At 50.1% G+C, this 7,590-nt stretch overlaps 1 non-coding gene across 1 annotated transcript; it reads left to right on the top strand.

Moving 5' to 3' along the window:
* Positions 1 to 6,489: 6,489 nt before the first annotated feature.
* On the top strand, positions 6,490 to 6,642 carry LOC135892847 (5.8S ribosomal RNA). The gene has a single exon (XR_010562303.1). It is a non-coding gene; the product is annotated as a 5.8S ribosomal RNA (ribosomal RNA).
* The last annotated feature ends 948 nt before the right edge of the window (positions 6,643 to 7,590 follow it).

Here is a 7,590-nt window from a genome sequence, read left to right as displayed (position 1 = left end):
AAGAATGCGTAGAGCTATAAAAATGTTTGGAAACTGTCTGTGAGTTTATTTTCACAAACAAACTTCAGTACTTCTTCAGGAGTGGAATGTTTCTTAAGTTGGCTTGAAAAAGCCTGGAGCTCACTACACAAATCTGTAGTATCAATGTCTTTTGAATTTTCATGAGTCAATGCCGACTCCAGTTTTATACAAAATTCTCTTATCTGTTTTGCTGTTTTCTTTTGCAAGCTGTGGATATCATATAGAAAGCTAAATATTGACTAGCTGCTGCATCTGTTGAAATCTTTGGTCAACCGAGTGAATAGCAGTATCAATTCACTTTGAATCTTTGTTTTGGGTTCTGAATGGGTGTGTTTCATCCTTCATACGAAACCTGCTGTTTCTTTTGCCGAATGCAAACTGACTCTGGTTCAAATTCTGTCGGAAAGTCTATTCCTTCAGCGAGCTTGGGAGAATCTACCAGTGTTCTTTCAAACCCTTCATCACTTCTGAATTCCTCTAGAATATTTTTAGTTTGCTGAAGTTTTTGAATAGCAGAATGTATGTTCAAGTTCTTTTCCTGAAGCTGCTTACTAGTGGGGTTAATCTCAAAAAGGATATTATACCACAAAATGAGGGAAGTCACAAATTTGAACTTGGAAAGGCAATTTGCAAGAGCTTCTGCATCTGAATGTGCCATATTGCCAGATGATCCAGTAAAGGTAGTACCATTAGAAATTTCAATTAGGGCATCATAAATGTTTCCAAGTTCATAGCCAAGAGACTTTAAAGCATCAATGCAACTCTCCCATCACTGACTAAGTGGTTTCACAGTTAGAGAATTCACATGGCTAGTCAGACTCTCCCAAGAGCATGTTGAGCCTGAGAAAAACACATAAACACGTTGCACCAGGTCAAAGAAACTGCTTGCCTCAAAACAGCATCTAGCAGCATCATTGACAACCAAATTCAGAGAATGCGCACTGCAAGGAACGAAAAAGGCCCTAGGATTGATTTCCATCATTCTCCTTTGCCATTGTCTTTACCCTTCATATTACTCCCATTATCCTAGTCTTGGCCACGTAAGTTTTCAACAGATAATGACATTGTTTCAAGCTCTTGTAGAATAGTTTCAGTCATAAATGCTCCAGTCGTCTCCTTCAGTGGTACGAAACCCAAAAAATGTTCCTTTATGAGCACTTCAACATTATCTTCATCTGCAGACTTTTCCATATCCACAAAACAAATGATCATCATCATTTGTTCAACATGACTCACATCTGGTGTACAGTCCAGTATTATTGAAAAGTATTTTGCAGAATGGGCAGCGTCTACAATTTTCTTTTTAATGGCATTTGCTGGGATTTGAATCAGTTCGTTCTGCGTATTTTTTCCTAAGTAATGAACCTGCGTTTCATGATCAGTTATTTTATGTAGATGCTCCTTCATGACTGGATCAAACAAAGCTAGGTATTCAACAAATTTTAAAAAGTTTCCATTACCTGGAGTGTATAATGTTTAATTTCTACCGTGGCCGTGGAATGCTAAATTTTGCTCACCGAGAACTCTCACTAAAGCAATCAGAGGCTCTAATATTTGTTGCCAACATTCTTCTTTTTCCTTGATCACACGTAAATTTTCTTGAGGGATAGTTTTTCCTTTTTTCAACCATAATTGAAGTTCTTTCCAATTTTGAAAACATTGCAAATGTTCTGTACTTCTTTCATGTGAAGAGAGAATTGAAGATATGTTTTTCCAGTCCTTCGAACCATTTTCAGTAAGTGATGTACCAATTGCTTGATTTCTAAACAACTTGCAGCAAAAGCAAAACACAGAGTCCTTCGACACTGAATATTGTAACCAGTTTCGATGAATTTCTTCCCCATTAATGAGTTTCCTCTTGTAATGATGAGCAGAGAATTTTCTTTTATTTCCATCCTTAGGGAAGGGAAATTCATGAACTTGTTTGGGTCCATGTTCCACGAGAATTTGCCGCACACTGTCATCACATCTGGGCCATGAAGCAGGGTCCCCATACTGTAACCTGTTTGTAACTTCCTCATCCTTTCTTCCTTCTACTTCATTTACTTCCATTTCTGCATGTGTCTCTGAAGGTGAATAAATTTTCTCCACTTCCATATCAGTCTGATGCTGTGAGCTGCCTTCATCTAGAAGTAAGTTTCCATCATCTTGATGTTCCAAACTGCTTCCATGCAGATGTGAGCTAACCTCCTCTCCAAGTAAAATTCCTTCATCTTGATGCTGTGAACTGCTTCCATCTTTATTTGGATTAAAGAGAAGATATTTCAGGAAGGATCCCTGCTGTTTTGCTTGGTCCTTTTCCTTCTCAGCCTTTTGTTTACGATACTCAGCTTCTGAGGGTTTTCTTTTTCCTCTTTCTGACATTGGGCATTTGAATATTGTTATGTACTAACTGTGCTCCCGACTGCAAGCATTATAGCGTTAAGGATGGCTGGCACACCCACCACATGGTTGATGATTTAAACCACATTGCAGTCATCCCAACACGTCTTTTCACTGCTTAAAGATTCAGTCATTAGTAACATACACTCACTTACCTATTAAAACAGTTAGTTACAGCATTTACACGGAAACAAAATGACCTTTTTCTACGTTATAATCTGACACCGGTTGTTTGGAAAGTAATCCCCTTCCTCACTGTTACCCACTTGGAGTATGACGTCATCACTTTCGTAGTCTATTAAGCGTCAACGCTGTTACTTTTCTTTTATGGATCTTATTTATTACATGTGAACCAGTTATAACAAAGAAAAGTTCATAATCATACAGCCCGATAATAACGCTAAGGTTTAATAACGCTTAAAGATACTCACATTTTGGATTTATAATGCTGAAAGACGTTATTCTTTATTCTTTGGCACCAAGAAACACAATTTTCCAGAGTATTCTCTCGATTCTTAACCATCTACCCACGACGTGTGTTAAAATGACTGTTTGACATGTATCAACTCGCAATATCTCCGCTCTATATGAATTTCCAGCTATGCAACCTTGATGTACATTCGAGTTAGGTGTCACTAGCTTTGTAGCTTTTGCCACTGGCAGATGTGTTTTATTGTGGCTGTGTTATTGCATATCAAAATTGTGGAGTGGGTCATCTTGACACTACGTCGCAAATTGGGAAAAAAATCACTAAAATATTATTTATTTTTGCAGTAAATAAAAGATTTGGCATATTAATAAATTCTCAGAAATGTAGAGAAATGATTCATAATTCATATTCCATCTGTATGCACATGGGAATTGAAATAATGACATATTTGTTATTTTATTTGTATTTTTTTCATTTCTTTTCACTTTATTTTTTTAAAATTTGATTTTTTCCCTCGAATTGGGCACCCTGTTTAACTTGGCACCCTAGGCGACTGCCTAGTTCTCCTATATGGACGGGCCACCCCTGGCATGTCCAGCTCCGTGGGGAGTTTGCTTCTGATGATGAGCTTGACATGGCTGGGAAGTTGTTTGAAGGCCAGAAGAGGCTGTTCAAGAAAGATTTCTCCAAACTGAGCTCTCAGGCCTTGTCCTCAAAGCAAACCCACACAACGTCTTCAAAAAAATGAGCCTGGGAATTTAAATCCATAACTGTGCTAGACACTCAGCAGAGACACTGGTTTTATGGCTCATTACAACAATTTGTAACTTACTAACCCTCCTTTGTCCTATGCCTGCCAGGTGGTAATCGTCTACTTGATTTCAAGTGGTTTCTTGCAACATGTGTTAACTCCTTATGCTTACCAGTCTCTCCCTCCTTGTATTTAGCTTGGATACTCTGGTTATCTTTCCTGTGAAGCTTGTCCCTTCCAGCAACAGCAGTTGGTCCAATAAAAGATATCACCTCACCCACCTTGCCTCTGTCTAGCTGAGTGTCAGCCAATGCATCTAGGAAAACTTTGGGAAATTCTGGGAGATCCTTAGCTTTCAGCAAAACTATAAAATAATGCCTGGGTCTATTGGCAGCTCCCATTTATTCCCCTTCCAATGTAACAAGGGGACACCCTTGAATTCAAATAGCAACAGACTGACGAGTGATAAAAGGACATACATTTTTTTTCATGGTTATTGAGAGGAAGGATGCTCCAGTGCTTAGGGTATTACCTGGGTCTTAATAGACTCATGTACCGACCCTGCCACAGACTTCCTCTATGACCTGGGGCAAGTCACTTAGGATATGTCCACACAGCAGTTGAGAGATGTAACTCCCGGCTCTGATAGACGTACACACACTAGCTCTGCTAAAATAACAGTGTGGCCACGGTGGGCTCTGGAACGGGCTAGCTGCCAGAGTACTGACCCAGGGGGTTGGGCAGGATTGGACATGGGCAGCTAAGCCACAACCACAATGCTACTTTTAGCACGCTGGGTCAAGCAGAGTGAGGGTGGGTGTGTCAAACCAAGCTGGGAATCACACCACCCAGCTGCTTAATCTCTCTGGATTGCAGTTTGGTGTCTGTAAAATGGGGCTAATACCAGTTTCCCACCTCCCAGGTGTGTCCTGAGAATAAATACATTATGACGCGCTCCAGTATTGTAGTAATGGGGGCCACATACGTACCTAAGACAGATCACTAAGGGAAAGTATTGATTAGTACTGTATATCAATAAGACCTTCCACAGTCAAACTAGTTGGGATCAAAATTATATAAAGGATACCAGCACCTTATTGGTCAGAGCATTGGGGAGCTACTCTCTAACTGGGGCTAGGATGAAATTTCCCCCACAGGCCAGTTATGGCATATTTGTCCACCATGGGGCAGAAGATGGACCATTATTCTGATCCAGTGCAGCAATTTCTAATTTAATTTGAACAAGGAATTCCCAGTAAGTGCGGGTCATAAGCTCCCATTGATTAAGTCCCTGCCCTTTGTACACACCGCCCGTCGCTATGACTGATTGGATGGTTTAGTGAGGTCCTCGGATTGGCCCTGCCGGGGTCAGTCACGGCCCTGGTGGAGCGCCAAGAAGACGGTCGAACTTGACTATCTAGAGGAAGTAAGTCATAACAAGGTTTCCGTAGATGAACCTGCGGAAGGATCATTAACGGGGTTGCGCTCGGCTGGCTCGGGTCCCCCGACGGCCGCACAGCTGATGACCGAAGAAGGCCTTGGACGCCTCCCCGCGTGCAGGATGGGACCCCGTTGATGGGGTCCCGTGCGCGGGGAGGGCCGGGCGCCCCCTCCGCACTCACTCTGTCCCCCTCCCAGGCGGCTGGGGAGGGGGGTTGAGGTCGGTGGCGGGCGTCTCCTCCATCCGTGCCGGTCCTCTGCCAGGCCACCGTTGCGCCTTCCCCACCGTGCACATACCCGAGCCGCATTCCCTCCGAGACACCACCCGCCCATGCGGTCTGCCCCTGGTCGCTGGGACCGCCCTCCCCACCACTTCGGCGCGCGGGGAACGGCGGGGACCGGGCAGTGGACGACCGACCCCGGACGGGGAGCTCTCAACGCGGGTGTGCGGCCGGGATGGCGACCGGAGGGGGTGTGCAAATGTCGGTGGCCCCAGTCTCGTCCGCCTCCCAGGCACGCCGGGAACAGAGGGAAACCCCGGATCCCTGGGACCGGACGAAGCCATGGCAGCGGTTTCTCGGTGCACCTTCTGGGACGATGCCCCCCGAGATAATGCGGAGCCGGCTGGTGGGTGACGGGCACCACTCCGCATGCGGTCCGTCGCTCGCCTGCCTACCCCCGTGTAGGCTGGAAGCGGCAGTGGGGGGGGGGGATGCCCCAGAGGGATTGGAACCATTTCCCTCACCCAGGAGCCAGGTACCTAGCGCTCTCCACGAGCCTTGTGGCCCGGGGAAGGTGGTGGTTCAAAGACTTGTGCGGCCTGAGGTGGCCCGTGGACACCCACGAGGGGGCCCCGGGGAGGGCGGAAGGGGGACCGCCGAGGAGGGAAGGACGTCCGAGGATGCCCATGCCCCCCTCGATACCCCCATGTCGCCCACCCCAGCCCCCCCGGTCCACAGGAAGCCCAAGATGGAGAGGGGCTACCCTGCCTTCCTCTCTGCGTTGGGGCCGAAAGGCCGGGGCCCGTCTGCCTGTCCCCCCTCCACCCGGACTCCCACCCCACGGTCTGTGAGGGGAGGGCCGAAAGGGCTGGGGTGGGGGGGTTGGTCTGCACGTGGCCGCGGCCGCCTGGCCCCTGCGAGCCAAGTGCCTGGACCAAACCCGAGCCTTCGGGCTCGGTTGTTAAACCTTTACTTGTGACCGTAACGTACGAAGGGCGGGCATCGAGGAGGGCTGCCCCGGACGGGCGGGACGTCCCGGGGGACAGACGAGCGGGCTGAAGTGGCGAGAGAAAGAGGGACCTGCGGCCCCCCCCCTGCTCCCGCCCCAAAACCCACCCGAGGTCCCCTTCGGGGACAGCAGGCCGGGGACTCGACCGGTGCGGACAAGGAACCCCCCTGCCGGCACAGCTTTGGCCGCGTGGGGGGAAAAGGAGCGAGCCTCCCAAAAATAAAAGCCTCGTGACAACTGTTAGTGGTGGATCACTCGGCTCGTGAGTCGATGAAGAACGCAGCTAGCTGCGAGAATTAATGTGAATTGCAGGACACATTAATCATCGACACTTCGAACGCACTTGTGGCCCTGGGTTCCTCCCGGGGCTACGACTGTCTGAGCGTCGCTTGAAGGTCAATTGTCCCTGTGGATCCGGTGGCGGCGGGACGCCGCCCTCCTCCCCTGGTGGTGGAGGGCCGTGAGTGACCCTGCCGCCGCCCTTCATAGGAGGCGCGGCTGGGGTGTCGCAGGCACTGGGGTCAGTCCATCGCCCCCTTCCCGTCCTCAGGAAGGGGAGCCCGTGGCTCTCCCCAACACCTTCGTCCCCCTAAGTTCAGACCCGATGCCCCGGAGCACCTGCTTCGGGGAGCTCGTCCCGTTGGCGGAGGAGCGGCGTCACGGCAGCCGGTCCCATGTGCCCCGTTGCCCACTCTCCCGTTGCACACCCCCCCCGGTGCCCCGCTCATGCAGCGGGACAGGGTGGAATTTCCGGGGGACGTTGCGTTGGGGGGGTCGGGGAACCAGGTCGGCTGTGGGTGCCGGCTCCCGGGTCCCGAGGGGAGACGGGCCTGCCCCGTGCGGCTGTCTGTGGTGACCCGGCTGCCTGCGGGGTCCTGGTCCTCTCCCCTTCCCCGGGTTACGACGGTGCCCGGGACAGGGTGCGGTCGGGGTGAGGGTGAGACTCGCCAGGAGGAGGAGGGTGTCGGAAAGTCAGGGAGAGAAGGGGCGGGAGGCACGCACGCATGACGGTGGAGAGAGGAGGAGGGGTTCGTGAGGGCGCCCAGGTTTCGAACTCCCCCCCCCCCCCCAGCTCCTCCATCCACCACCTCTGCCGGTCGTTTCCCCTCTCCCTGGCCAACGGCGCCCCCCGCACGCACTCCTGGCGCCATCCGCCCCCCTCCGCTTGCCCCGGTGCCCGTGCCCATCTCGGCACCTCTCCATGCTCTCTCTCGCTCCTCCGCTGGGCCGTTCTTCCTCAAGCTGGTTGGATCGGGCCTCCTCCGGGGCCAAAGTGCTTCCGCGGTGGGGGGCGGTGGGTGTCCGCTGTGCCCCCCCACCCCCGGGTCCCCATCCG

Source organism: Emys orbicularis, chromosome 20 (assembly GCF_028017835.1).
Source record: "Emys orbicularis isolate rEmyOrb1 chromosome 20, rEmyOrb1.hap1, whole genome shotgun sequence".
In the NCBI taxonomy this organism is placed as follows: Eukaryota; Metazoa; Chordata; order Testudines; family Emydidae; genus Emys; species Emys orbicularis.
Note: the sequence above shows the minus strand (reverse complement) of the source record. Positions and strands in the feature narration are given on the sequence as shown.